The sequence below is a fragment of the Tachypleus tridentatus genome, chromosome 8 (genome assembly GCF_004210375.1).
Source record: "Tachypleus tridentatus isolate NWPU-2018 chromosome 8, ASM421037v1, whole genome shotgun sequence".
In the NCBI taxonomy this organism is placed as follows: Eukaryota; Metazoa; Arthropoda; class Merostomata; order Xiphosura; family Limulidae; genus Tachypleus; species Tachypleus tridentatus.
In genome coordinates this window covers 156,061,255-156,077,216 of record NC_134832.1, presented here as the reverse complement: position 1 = coordinate 156,077,216, position 15,962 = coordinate 156,061,255, and the positions used below count along the sequence as shown (strand labels likewise).

The 15,962-nt window shown below is 34.6% G+C and overlaps 1 pseudogene across 1 annotated transcript in view; it reads left to right on the top strand.

Moving 5' to 3' along the window:
• The window catches only part of LOC143223792 (glutamate receptor ionotropic, kainate 2-like), a 160,453-nt pseudogene that overhangs the window by 130,722 nt on the left and 13,769 nt on the right, over nucleotides 1-15,962 (top strand). Inside the window, exons 9-12 of the transcript XR_013013075.1 lie at nucleotides 3,699-3,815; nucleotides 8,166-8,369; nucleotides 9,269-9,630; nucleotides 10,366-10,564. The product of XR_013013075.1 is annotated as a glutamate receptor ionotropic, kainate 2-like (transcript). The remainder of the gene's footprint in view (nucleotides 1-3,698; nucleotides 3,816-8,165; nucleotides 8,370-9,268; nucleotides 9,631-10,365; nucleotides 10,565-15,962) is intronic.

Genomic DNA, 15,962 nt, shown 5'->3' with positions numbered 1-15,962 from the left:
CAACGAGATGAGCGTGGTACTGTTGCACAACCATACTTTTATACAACAAGATGAGCGTGGTACTGTTACACAACCATACTTTTATTAACGTCATACTGCTATATATTTTACCATATAATATACACTAAGTTTACTTTTATGAAAAATACGACGAATGAATATTTAACACTTCTAAATGGAAATTCTCAAAAGTTTTGATCCAATAGGAACTTCCCTCAAGATGTAAGCTGTCACTACAACTTGTGGTCGCTGCTGAAGGTACTTGGTACCAGTATTAACTTGCAACAATAACTTTTATTTTAAATTTGATGAGATGTAGAAAGATCAGAAAGTACTCATACTGTACATTTCAAGTACTCATACTATACACTTCAAGTACTCATACTATACACTTCAAGTACTCATACTGTACACTTCAAGTACTCATACTATACACTTCGAGTACCCATACTGTACACTTCAAGTACTCATACTATACACCTCAAGTACTCATACTATACACTTCAAGTACTCATACTGTACACTTCAAGTACTCATACTATACACTTCAAGTACTCATACTGTACACTTCAAGTACTCATACCGTACACTTCAAGTACTCATACTATACACCTCAAGTACTCATACTATACACCTCAAGTACCCATACTGTACACTTCAAGTACTCATACTATACACTTCGAGTACTCATACTGTACACTTCGAGTACTCATACCGTACACTTCAAGTACTCATACTATACACTTCAAGTACTCATACTATACACTTCAAGTACTCATACTATACACTTCAAGTACTCATACTGTACACTTCAAGTACTCATACTATACACTTCGAGTACCCATACTGTACACTTCAAGTACTCATACTATACACCTCAAGTACTCATACTATACACTTCAAGTACTCATACTGTACACTTCAAGTACTCATACTATACACTTCAAGTACTCATACTGTACACTTCGAGTACTCATACCGTACACTTCAAGTACTCATACTATACACTTCAAGTACTCATACTATACACTTCAAGTACTCATACTGTACACTTCGAGTACTCATACTATACACTTCAAGTACTCATACTATACACTTCAAGTACTCATACTGTACACTTCAAGTACTCATACTATACACTTCGAGTACCCATACTGTACACTTCAAGTACTCATACCGTACACTTCAAGTACTCATACTATACACCTCAAGTACTCATACTGTACACTTCGAGTACTCATACCGTACACTTCAAGTACTCATACTGTACACTTCAAGTACTCATACCGTACACTTCAAGTACTCATACTGTACACTTCGAGTACTCATACTGTACACTTCGAGTACTCATACTGTACACTTCAAGTACTCATTCTATACACTTCAAATACTCATACCGTACACTTCAAGTACTCATACTATACACTTCGAGTACTCATACTGTACACTTCGAGTACTCATACCGTACACTTCAAGTACTCATACTATACACTTCAAGTACTCATACTATACACTTCAAGTACTCATACCATACACTTCAAGTACTCATACTATACACTTCAAGTACTCATACTGTACACTTCAAGTACTCATACTATACACTTCGAGTACCCATACTGTACACTTCAAGTACTCATACTATACACCTCAAGTACTCATACTATACACTTCAAGTACTCATACTGTACACTTCAAGTACTCATACTATACACTTCAAGTACTCATACTGTACACTTCAAGTACTCATACTATACACCTCAAGTACTCATACTATACACCTCAAGTACCCATACTGTACACTTCAAGTACTCATACTATACACTTCGAGTACTCATACTGTACACTTCGAGTACTCATACCGTACACTTCAAGTACTCATACTATACACTTCAAGTACTCATACTATACACTTCAAGTACTCATACTGTACACTTCGAGTACTCATACTATACACTTCAAGTACTCATACTATACACTTTGGTACTCATACTGTACACTTCAAGTACTCATACTATACACTTCGAGTACCCATACTGTACACTTCAAGTACTCATACCGTACACTTCAAGTACTCATACTATACACCTCAAGTACTCATACTGTACACTTCGAGTACTCATACCGTACACTTCAAGTACTCATACTATACACTTCAAGTACTCATACTGTACACTTCAAGTACTCATACTGTACACTTCAAGTACTCATACCGTACACTTCAAGTACTCATACTATACACCTCAAGTACTCATACTGTACACTTCGAGTACTCATACCGTACACTTCAAGTACTCATACTATACACTTCAAGTACTCATACTGTACACTCAAGGTACTCATACTGTACACTTCAAGTACTCATACCGTACACTTCAGGTACTCATACTATACACCTCAGGTACTCATACTGTACACTCTGAGTACTCATACCGTACACTTCAAGTACTCATACTATACACTTCAAGTACTCATACTGTACACTTCAAGTACTCATACTGTACACTTCAAGTACTCATACTATACACTTCAAGTACTCATACTGTACACTTCAAGTACTCATACTGTACACTTCAAGTACTCATACCGTACACTTCAAGTACTCATACTATACACCTCAAGTACTCATACTATACACCTCAAGTACTCATACTATACACCTCAAGTACTCATACTATACACCTCAAGTACTCATACTGTACACTTCTGAGTACTCATACTGTACACCTTCAAGTACTCATACTATACACTTCAAGTACTCATACTGTACACTTCAAGTACTCATACTATACACCTCAAGTACTCATACTATACACCTCAAGTACTCATACTGTACACTTCGAGTACTCATACCGTACACTTCAAGTACTCATACTATACACCTCAAGTACTCATACTATACACCTCAAGTACCCATACTGTACACTTCAAGTACTCATACTATACACTTCGAGTACCCATACTGTACACTTCAAGTACTCATACTATACACCTCAAGTACTCATACTGTACACTTCGAGTACTCATACCGTACACTTCAAGTACTCATACTATACACTTCAAGTACTCATACTATACACTTCAAGTACTCATACTATACACCTCAAGTACTCATACTATACACCTCAAGTACTCATACTGTACACTTCGAGTACTCATACCGTACACTTCAAGTACTCATACTATACACTTCAAGTACTCATACTGTACACTTCAAGTACTCATACCGTACACTTCAAGTACTCATACTGTACACTTCGAGTACTCATACTGTACACTTCGAGTACTCATACTGTACACTTCAAGTACTCATTCTATACACTTCAAATACTCATACCGTACACTTCAAGTACTCATTCTATACACTTCAAATACTCATACCGTACACTTCAAGTACTCATACTGTACACTTCAAGTATTCATACTGTACACTTCAAGTATTCATACTGTACATTTCAAGTACTCATACTGTACACTTCAAGTACTCATACTGTCTTGATAACGACAAGGTCTCGCAGCCTGTCACAAACATTAAGTGTTTTATTCCTTCTAAGATTTAATGGGATATTGAAGTGAAGATGGGTTACTCAACTACCATCATCATTTGTTGTGTATGTTTAGAAGAGTTAAACTAAAATAAATATCAGTTTACTGACATATTGAATGGATTATTGTCATGTAATGTGCTACGCTTCTTTCAGGCGGCTTCTTGGAACCCTGAAAATGGTATAGTCTTCGCCAGAAACTACACAGCTACCTACAATCAAGAAATTAAACAGTCTCTAAAGAACCAAACCCTGCGAGTAACTACCATCATCGTGAGTATATACTTGCACCGCCCTCTGTTACGCGTAATTTAAAATATACGTAAAAAATGTTGTCATAACATAGAAACTGTGGAAAAAGCATCACGATTACAACAAACATAATATCAGAACGTTTATAAACATTAATTTACAATTTTTACACTGAGTATTTCTGTACAATATTGAATATTTTAGATAACTAATCGTTAATTAAAATCCTTACGGATCTGACAAACACATAACAAATAGTTAGTGGCTGATCATAACAGAAAAGTAAATGATTAATAATGTGTCTTATGTAATCGTAAAGGACACTAAATATGATGACCAAAATACTTACGTAAATATAATAATGGTGTGTAAAATCAAATATCGACTTAATTTCAAAGTTATATGAAGCCTTCCAAAAACAATTTCTGACTTTTTGACTGTGTTATAAACATTTTCATTCTTTCGATTGAAAAACATTTTAAAGTCTTTAAAGAGCGCATGGTTCACTGATGACCAAAATACTTACGTAAATATAATAATGGTGTGTAAAATCAAATATCGACTTAATTTCAAAGTTATATGAAGCCTTCCAAAAACAATTTCTGACTTTTTGACTGTGTTATAAACATTTTCATTCTTTCGATTGAAAAACATTTTAAAGTCTTTAAAGAGCGCATGGTTCACTTATAACCGAAGATATAGCATAAATTTATAAGCTTGAAATATAGTTACTCCTCTTTGGTGGAAGGTAGAGTTGAAAGTACCATATATTGTAGTTATTTTTTTATTACCGAAATAACTGGTTTTTATATTTTTTAAAATAAGTTTTTATGTTCTGCTTCTCTAAATACCTGAAAAATTGTTAAAATCATGTTAAAAATGTTTAGCAAAATAGGAATAAAGTAAAAGTTACATTTAGATTAATTCAAGGAGATCTCCTGAAATGCTTATAAAAGCAAATAGTTAGATTAATTCAAGGAGATCTCCTGAAATGCTGATGTAGCAAATAATGCCAATTTTCAAAATATTTCTTAATACGTTATCATAAATAAAAAGTTGTGTATTTTTTACAGATGAACACTGACTATTATGATCAAATTACTATAGAATTATAAACCTTCGAATTAAAAAAATAAATATTAGGTTTCTATATTCATTAGAACAAATCTTTCGAAATCGTAAACTATCAAGAATTCTTGATAATTAAACATGACATAAAGTCACGTAACTAGCTGAGTTAATTTATCTTTATAAAACCTACAACGATATGTCAACATCATATAAAGTCGTGTATGTAGCCGAGATACTTAATATTTATAAAACCTAGAATTATACCTAACATAATCACATAAAACCACGTAACTAGCTGAGTTAATTTATCTTTATAAAACCTACAACGATATGTTAACATCATATAAAGTCATGTATGTAGCCGAGATACTTAATATTTATAAAACCTACAATTACAATCACATAAAACCGTGTAACTAGCTGAGTTAATTATTTTTATAAAATTTATAACTGAACTTTAGCATCAGACAAAGTCGTGTAACTAGCTGAGTTAATTAATTTTTATAAAATCTAGGAAGATTCTTTATATCATTTAATGAACATTGAACTATAATTTGAAAAGTAACTAAAACCAATTATAATTATCTTTGCTTGCCATGAGACATTAGTGCCAGTCGTATTATACTTTCAACACTATATTGTTTTACTTATCACTTAAGGATTTCAAGAATTATAAAAGTGCATCATAATTATATTTCAAGTGGACTAACACTACTTTCTTTATCTAGTCACCCAGGAAGTTTCAAGAATTATAAAAGTGCATCATAATTATATTTCAAGTGGACTAACACTACTTTCTTTATCTAGTCACCCAGGAAGTTTCAAGAATTATAAAAGTGTATCATAATTATATTTCAAGTGGACTAACACTACTTTCTTTATCTAGTCACCCAGGAAGTTTCAAGAATTACAAAAGTGCATTATATAATAACAGTAGTCAAGGTGTTGTTAGGCCAACTGAGATACAATAAACACAGCTGTCGTTTGAACGTTATTTAGAAAACGCATTTATTACAACAACAATAAGCTTGTCTGGTGCAGTTGCTTTTCCAATTGTTAAAGTTCCAACATTGTTAAAACCAAAGAGCCGACATCCGTTGCACAAGTACTGAGCATTGAACGTAAATATCATGTTAGTAAAGCAGTCTTGGAAAATTAGTTATGTTTGCACTCTTTCCAAAGTTATATTCTGAACGTTGGTTCACTTTTCACTATTTTTCAGTCATATAACTCTGGTGATTAGGGCCATGACCACTCTTATACCAACTGAAAGCTGGATTGATCGTCAGATTATTATGTTCCTATGGTTGAACATGTTTGCTTAAGGGATTCGAACCCACACCCTTATATTTCGCCCTAGCCAACAAGAGATAATACCTAATATTCGTAATCAACCAATAAGTTGTGTATTCACAACCTATAAGTATCTGTTGAAGACAATCATAATGTATTTTAATTATAAAAGACTACACTGGAACTTGAGGAAATAAAAGCCTTGTATTATTGGTGGATGAAGTCCATTCTACGTACTCATAAAGTCTCTAACCCTAGATTAACGTATTGCACAGGCTGTTCCATTTCGACCCGTGAATTTTCACTCTATATTAAAGTACAATGACTAGTGACATGTCATTATATTATGATTGGTTTTTACAGTATTATATATCATCAACTGTAATGAGATTATCTTTGAATACATGACAAAGCTACTTAGGTTATTTTCTACTATGTACGGATAGTGTACTAGTTTTTGTTAATAAACATAGATGAAATGGTGATATATTTTTCACCGGACCGATTTTTAAAGAAGTTTAGTATTTTTCCACAATCATTCTAAGTATCTTTTATTTACAAACGACAAAGTTCTCATATTAGACAGAGTGCTTTAGAAGCGTTATTTTGTATAGATATAGGGTACGAAGTAGTGTTAATCAGATTGGAGTTCAAGGAAAATGAGAAATTGATAATTAAATAAGAGTGGAGAATTGACCAACTTATGTTATCAAAAACAAATTAAAGGGGTTTTCTTGTTGAATTTCGCACCGCAAATCTAAACGAGAGCTATATGTACCAGATATATCTAATTTTGACGTGACAGACTAAAAGGAAAACAATTAGAAAACACCACCCGCCACTAATCTTGAGATTCAACATTAGAATGTAGAAGCTTAATTTAATGTTTATAATATCTTACTGGCGGTTTGAGACGCGAATTACAAAGCCTCACTTCCCTGATCACGCACTACACCGAGCCAAAGACGTAAAAAAATACATATTAGTAAAAAAATGTTTATAGCGTGCTCCAAACGAAGATTGTCTGGGAAAAACAAAATATAACTTTACACGACGTGCTAAATAGTATAAATCTTACTTCAAAACTCCTAGAAAAAATAATTAAATTTTAACTAAATATGAAAATACAAAAAAGTAGCATTTGTTTGATTGATCCGATCTTTTATTTTATCAAATATTTCGTACTCTGAGTTACAATTCCATTTTAGCCGCGACATAATGGTTCATAGGATGGTTCTGAATGTTTTTTGTTGTACAAACACTAAGCTCATAACTCCTTTATTCCTTGCCTGATTTGAGATTAATTACAGTTTTGGAGAAAACCAAACCCTCACGTTTCATATATTTGACCATTCCCATGGTCTCATAGGTTGCTTTACTCTAGTTCTGCCTTAAAAAATAAAATTACAATTTGAAGGTAGGCAGAAATTTTCATGAGTAATAAAATCGAATCGGGCATGCGCGCGCCCCACTTTTGGTATTGCAATGGCACAAAAGAATGGCTAATGAAAAGGAAAATAAATACCTCGTAGATTATTTTAAGTGCCTCGGGTGTTAAGGATTCGGTTGTTTCACACCTAAACGTTTTAACCACTTTTCTTCTAAGTAATATCAACAGTTATGACAAACAATTAGTTATTATTGATATATTCGTATACTTTTCAGTGTCTCAGTGGTCAGTCTAAAGGATTATAACACTAAAAATCTTACTTTGATTTATCTGTGGTGGACACAGCACAGATGGCCCGTTGTGTACCTTTGCCCTTAACGACAAAACACACAAACAAACGATATATTTATAAGTGTTATTGATGTCTGTTACATTTTTAAAAAAAGCAAGAGTGTTTAATTTGTTTTGCTATCTTAATGTGGAGTTTTTAACATGTATTAAGTAATTTTAATATACTTTAAGTATTCATTTATAAATCTTTATTTAATAATTTGTATTTTTAATTTTTGACTAATGTTTCTTAAACATTAATTAAAAAAAATTACCACAATAACCAGAATCCGCCATACACGATGATGAAAGAAAACGCTGATATGCTAGAGGGTAATGATAAGTTTGAGGGTTATTGTATTGACCTGATCCATGAACTGTCTACGGTTCTGGGCTTCAAGTACTCCATTCAACTGGTCAAGGACAAAGCCCACGGTTCCCAGGATGAGAGAGGAGAGTGGAATGGGATGATCCGAGAACTTATTGATCGGGTAAGTTGATTGGATTATAAGGTTAAGTCACAACAAGATTGATACACCAAGAGCTGGTTCATAAGATAATGTGTCTGTAAAATTAGGGTATGTCACAAGAAGATTGATACACCAAGAGCTGGTTCGTTGAATAACACGTTTGTACTGTAAGGGTAAGTCACAAGAAGATTGGTACACCCAGAAATGATTTATTGGATAACACGTCTGTACTGTAAGGGTAAGTCACAAGAAGATTGATGCACCCAGAAATGATTTATTGGATAACACGTCTGTACTGTAAGGGTAACTCACAAGAAGATTGGTACAAAAGTGAATTCCATAAATTTTATTCAACATGAAATAACCAGTCCAATATTTAGAAATATTTGTTTTGTTTTGCACTTAGTGTTTTACTCTAATGTTAGCGATGTACTACTAGAAACAGTAGATTGATGTCCTATTTATTTCACTGCCATAGCTGAAAGAACGCTTCAAATGAGACCAAGTGTAGAACTCCAAACGGCAACTAGGTAACACGTAGAGCTTTCGACTGCGATTAGTTAAGACGTAGAACTCCAGACTGCGACTAGTTAAGACATAGAGCTCCAGACTGCGACTAGTTAACACATATTACTTCAAACGACAACTAGTTAACACGTGGAACTCCAGACTACGACTAGTTAACACATATTACTTCAAACGACAACTAATTAACATGTAGAGCTTCAGACTGCGACCAGTTAACACATATTACTTCAAACGACAACTAGTTAACACGTGGAACTCCAGACTACGACTAGTTAACACATATTACTTCAAACGACAACTAGTTAACACGTAGAGCTCCAGACTGCGACTAGTTAACATGTGTTTGATGTTGGTTCACTTAGTCTCTTTCTCTGTTTTCTGTACTTCTGTAGGATGCCGATGTAGCGATTGCGGACCTAACCATGACCTATAGTAGAGAAGAAGTAGTTGACTTTACAATGCCTTTTATGAACCTGGGAATAAGCATTCTTTTTAGAAAGCCAAGCGTCAAAGTTCCCAAAGTATTCCAGTTCCTCGCTCCGCTGTCACTGGACGTGTGGATCTACATGGTAACGTCCTACCTTGGAGTAAGCCTAACACTCTTCATCCTTGCTAGGCTAAGTCCGTACGAATGGGACAATCCACATCCGTGTGACCCCGACAACGACGTATTAGAGAACCAGTTTAACCTGAATAACAGTTTCTGGTTCACAATTGGCTCATTAATGCAGCAAGGATCAGATATAGCACCTAAGTATGTAACCATAGATATAGCACCTAAGTATGTAACCATAGATACAGTACCTAAGTATGTAACCATAGATATAGCACCTAAGTATGTAACCATAGATATAGCACCTAAGTATGTAACTATAGATATAGTACCTAAGTATGTAGCCATAGATATAGCACCTAAGTATGTAACCATAGATATAGCACCTAATTATGTAACCATAGATATAGTACCTAAGTATGTAACCACAGATATAGCACCTAAGTATGTAATCACACTAACAAATACTGGCAATTGTTATTACTTGACAGTGTGTTTAGTAACTCATATTCGATTAACTATTTTCCGTGTAATTTTTAGTTCGTTGTCATGTATAATAAAAATAAAAACACTACTTTTAGTAATTCATTTCAGGAAATTAATTAACATCAGTTCTTTCCAAGACGCGATGCTCATATTAATATATACACACATAGCTAATGGTTTATTTCAATATATGTATATAGTAACTTACTTGGTACGTGAGTTTATAAACTGAATGGTTAATTCGGAAAGACAAAACATGTTGTCTTTATCCTTGTCTGTTTAATGATTAGTGTTTTGTCAACTGTAAATCGGATCCATACCCAAAACTTTACTTAAAACACGAAACTTTAAATGCAGCTAACAAAACACGTATGTCACGTGATAAGGGAGCGCATTGAATGTGTGGGTTTTATTAATGTTGGGAAACATATTGTTGTCTTTCATCTTCAGGGCTGTCTCGACTCGCCTCCTAGCGGGCATATGGTGGTTCTTCACTTTGATTATGATTTCGTCGTACACCGCCAACCTAGCAGCTTTCCTTACGGCCGAGAGGATGACAGCACCCATTGGAAGTGCTGAAGATCTCGCCAAGCAGACAAAGATACAGTACGGATGTTTAAAGTCAGGATCAACCAAGTCATTTTTCCAGGTAGACTTTTTAACAAACATATCACTTAGAGGATTGAACTGGAAAGTTATTATAAATTACAGATGTGTGGAAGGTTTGTTAATTCGGTAACTTAGTTCGTGGTAAGAAGGTGTACCAAAAGACGTTTTCAGTTTCTATAGATGACGAAAGATTTGAATACATTTTCAGCGATAAAAAGGAATAAAATTAAAACATGATGTATCCCTACTTTTAAACTAGAACATGATGTATCCCTACTTTTAAACTAGAACATGATGTATTTCTACTTTTAAACTAGAACATGATGTATTTCTACTTTTAAACTAGAACATGATGTATTTCTACTTTTAAACTAGAACATGATGTATCCCTACTTTTAAACTAGAACATGATGTATCCCTACTTTCAAACTAGAACATGATGTATCCCTATGTTTAAACTAGAGCATGATGTATCCCTACGTTTAAACTAGAGCATGATGTATTTCTACTTTTAAACTAGAACATGATGTATCCCTACTTTTAAACTAGAACATGATGTATCCCTACTTTTAAACTAGAACATGATGTATTTCTACTTTTAAACTAGAACATGATGTATCCCTACTTTTAAACTAGAACATGATGTATCCCTACTTTCAAACTAGAACATGATGTATCCCTACGTTTAAACTAGAGCATGATGTATCCCTACGTTTAAACTAGAGCATGATGTATTTCTACTTTTAAACTAGAACACGATGTATTCCTACTTTTAAACTAGAACGTGATGTATCCCTACTTTCAAACTAGAACATGATGTATCCCTACTTTTAAACTAGAACATGATGTATCCCTACTTTTAAACTAGAACATGATGTATCCCTACTTTTAAACTAGAACGTGATGTATCCCTACTTTCAAACTAGAACATGATGTATCCCTACTTTCAAACTAGAACATGATGTATCCCTACGTTTAAACTAGAGCATGATGTATCCCTACGTTTAAACTAGAGCATGATGTATTTCTACTTTTAAACTAGAACACGATGTATTCCTACTTTTAAACTAGAACGTGATGTATCCCTACTTTCAAACTAGAACATGATGTATCCCTACTTTTAAACTAGAACATGATGTATCCCTAGTTTTAAACTAGAACATGATGTATCCCTACTTTTAAACTAGAACGTGATGTATCCCTACTTTCAAACTAGAACGTGATGTATCCCTACTTTCAAACTAGAACCTGATGTATCCCTACTTTCAAACTAGAACATGATGTATCCCTACTTTTAAACTAGAACATGATGTATCCCTACTTTTAGACTGGAACATGATGTATTCCTACTTTTAAACTAGAACATGATGTATCCCTACTTTTAAACTAGAACGTGATGTATCCCTACTTTCAAACTAGAACATGATGTATCCCTACTTTTAAACTAGAACATGATGTATCCCTACTTTTAGACTGGAACATGATGTATTCCTACTTTTAAACTAGAACATGATGTATCCCTACTTTTAAACTAGAACGTGATGTATCCCTACTTTCAAACTAGAACATGATGTATCCCTACTTTCAAACTAGAACATGATGTATCCCTACTTTTAAACTAGAACATGATGTATCCCTACTTTTAAACTAGAACCTGTCACCAAACAGTGTTATCAAACTTCACAGAAAGAGGATGTATTCCAGTTTACATCAACATTAACTGTTTGTAATATTTTGATGAGTCTGAACATTAACCACATTCTTCAGAAATATGTAATTTTCTGATAATAAATCTCTAGTGATATGTCAAATTAGTGCTATTGTGTAATGTTTATTGACGTAATTATTATGTTAATACAATGTGAACTTTCATACACTGAGAAGCAGCTAAGATTGTTAAAATATTGTTTTTATTTAATTTATGATGGATATTTTTCACTGCAATTCCAAAATGATGAGATTAAAAATAACCTGTCACAGAATTCACCACGGTCATAGCTAGGGTTTTCTCCTACGATAAAAAGAAATTAATATCTTCCATATAACATTTGCAGGAATTGAAATCAGAGCTTTACCTTTAACAAAGTAAAAAGTATCAAGTTTGGCACAAACATTACACATGATGACCTTGGTATTGTTTGTCCAGGTTGTAAAGGACTCTACCAGATAATATTGAATTGAGTTACTTTTAAACTTTTCAGGCTCGCGTATTTATTTTTTATTTATTTTTTAGGTTCAGATCTAGGCTTAAATAAAAATATGCAAAGGAAAACGTACGGAAATTAATATTTTTAACACTTCTTTATCGGGAAAATGCAATAGTTTTTCTAGTGCACCTGAAGAATTCACGGTTCGACTTTTGTCACATTGCAGAAAAAGAAACTCTGGTATGTCTACAGGGGCATAAACCGAGTCTAGGGGTAAAGAGAATGTGGTGTGTAAATTGCGGAAGGCTCAAATAGGGTTCATTAGAAGTGTTAATATTTTTTTTTTATATTAATGTTTTCATGTATCTCAAACATTAGCTGCACTGCACCTTCCTACGGTGGCATGCGCATCACAGTTTCACAATTGTCGGTTTAATTACTTCATTGTTTGCTTCTTAGCATCACGCGCAAAACTATTTTATAGCTGTCTACGTTAGCCGTCTCTGATTTAGCAATTGAAAACAGTAAAAGTAGCTAATTAAAGCAATCCACCGCCAACTCTTGGTCCAGCGGCTATCGGGCCCACACTATAAATCAGAAGATTTGTGGTTAGCGCTGTGTTTGAGGTTTATAATGCTCTATAAAAGTAACAGTCAAATTTCACGACACAGTCAGACAAAAGGAAGCTCATCACCCTCTCTCAAGTCAGTCTACGAGTTAAATGTATGAACGACCGACCAGATATTTTTTGGCAGAAGTGTGGAGGGGGAATTAAAATTTATAGACCAAGGTTTACTTGGGTGCCACAAGGGGGAGCCCACTACTCCTGAGGTCCAGGATTCGCCTTCGTACCCTGAAAACTCTTGTGTCCTGGATTACATCTTTTACATCCTCTGGGCAGATGGTTTACCCTCTCCAAAGCTACAAAGTATAGCCTAAGTTTCTCAAGGTTCATCTTTTTATTTACGTATACACGCTTTAAGCTGCACGTGTTTTGAAGAGGACTCGATAATAAACGAATCAATGTCCATGTTTTAAAGATTAATGTTATACCAACTACATTTTACTTAATTGAAGATAATATGTGTATTACATATGTAAATGTGTGTGTTTTTCTTATAGCAAATCCACATCGGGCTATCTGCTCAGCCCACCGAGGGGAATCGAACCCATGATTTTAGCGTTGTGAATCCGGAGACATACCGCTGTACTAGCGGGGGGCACATATGTAAATAATTTAATAACTGTTTCTAACGTTATGATATAAGGCTGTCATTTTAAACCTTCAGTTTAAACAGCCTATAGAACTGGCTAGTGGTATGTCGGTGGGAAAATACAGTTTAAACAACGTATAGAATTGGCTAGTTGATGCTGGTGGGTTTAGATTGGTTTGTTTTAAATTTCGCGCAAAGCTACACGAGGGTTATCTGCGCTAGCCGTCCCGAATTCAACAGTGTAAGACTAGAGGGAAGGTAGCTATTCATCACCACCCACCGCCAACTCTTCAGCTACTCTTTTACCAAAAAATAGTAGGATTTACCGTAACATTATAATCCCCTCACGGCTGAAAGGACGAGCATGTGACCCGTGATCCTCACATTACGAGTCGAGTGTCTTAATCACCTGCCCATGCCGGGCCTTGTTGGTGGGAAAATACAGTTTAAACAATTTGTAGAACTGTCTACTGGTATGTTCTGGGAAAATACAGTTTAAACAATCTGTAGAACTGTCTACTGGTATGTTCTGGGAAAATACAGTTTAAACAATCTGTAGAACTGTCTACTGGTATGTTCTGGGAAAATACAGTTTAAACAATCTGTAGAACTGTCTACTGGTATGTTCTGGGAAAATACAGTTTAAACAATCTGTAGAACTGTCTACTGGTATGTTCTGGGAAAATACAGTTTAAACAATCTGTAGAACTGTCTACTGGTATGTTCTGGGAAAATACAATTTAAACAATCTGTAGAACTGTCTACTGGTATGTTCTGGAAAATACAGTTTAAACAATCTGAAGAACTGTCTACTAGTATGTTCTGGGAAAACACAGTTTAAACAATCTGTAGAACTGTTTACTGGTATGTTTTGGGAAAATACAGTTTAAACAATCTGTAGAACTGTCTACTGGTATGTTCTGGGAAAATACAATTTAAACAATCTGTAGAACTGTCTACTGGTATGTTCTGGGAAGATACAGTTTAAACAATCTGTAGAACTGTCTACTGGTATGTTCTGGGAAAATACAATTTAAACAATCTGTAGAACTGTCTACTGGTATGTTCTGGGAAAATACAGTTTAAGCAATCTGTAGAACTGTCTACTGGTATGTTCTGGGAAAATACAGTTTAAACAATCTGTAGAACTGTCTACTGGTATGTTCTGGGAAAATACAGTTTAAACAATCTGTAGAACTGTCTACTGGTATGTTCTGGGAAAATACAGTTTAAACAATCTGTAGAACTGTCTACTGGCATGTTCTGGGAAAATACAGTTTAAACAATCTGTAGAACTGTCTACTGGCATGTTCTGGGAAAATACAGTTTAAACAATCTGTAGAACTGTCTACTGGTATGTTCTGGGAAAATACAGTTTAAACAATCTGTAGAACTGTCTACTGGTATGTTCTGGGAAAATACACCCAAAGTCTTATGAAATGTCAACTGACACCACGAAGGATTTATCGCAGCAACAAGAACGTAATTTGACGATACATCTTTTGCTGTGTAATGGTAGTATAAAACGCTAAGGTACTTACCTGTTAATTTGTACCTTTGAACAATTTACGGTTATTAGTTTCGCTGTTAGCTCTGGAATTAATGTTTATAAGGGGTCCAAAAGGGGGGATTCGTTCGCATCCCCCAGCCGATTCCGCTGTAAAACACTCTCCTAGGTTCTATGTCTGTGTGAGATGCAGATATAAAACACTCTCCTAGGTTCAATGTCTGTGTGAGATGCAAATATAAAACACTCTCCTAGGTTCTATGTCTGTATGAGATGCAGATATAAAACACTCTCCTAGGTTCTATGTCTGTGTGAGATGCAGATATAAAAACTCTCCTAGGTTCAATGTCTGTGTGAGATGCAAATATAAAACACTCTCCTAGGTTCTATGTCTGTATGAGATGCAGATATAAAACACTCTCCTAGGTTCTATGTCTGTGTGAGATGCAAATATAAAACACTCTCCTTGGTTCAATGTCTGTGTGAGATGCAGATATAAAACACTCTCCTAGGTTCTATGTCTGCGTGAGATGCAGATATAAAACACTCTCCTAGGTTCTATGTCTGTGT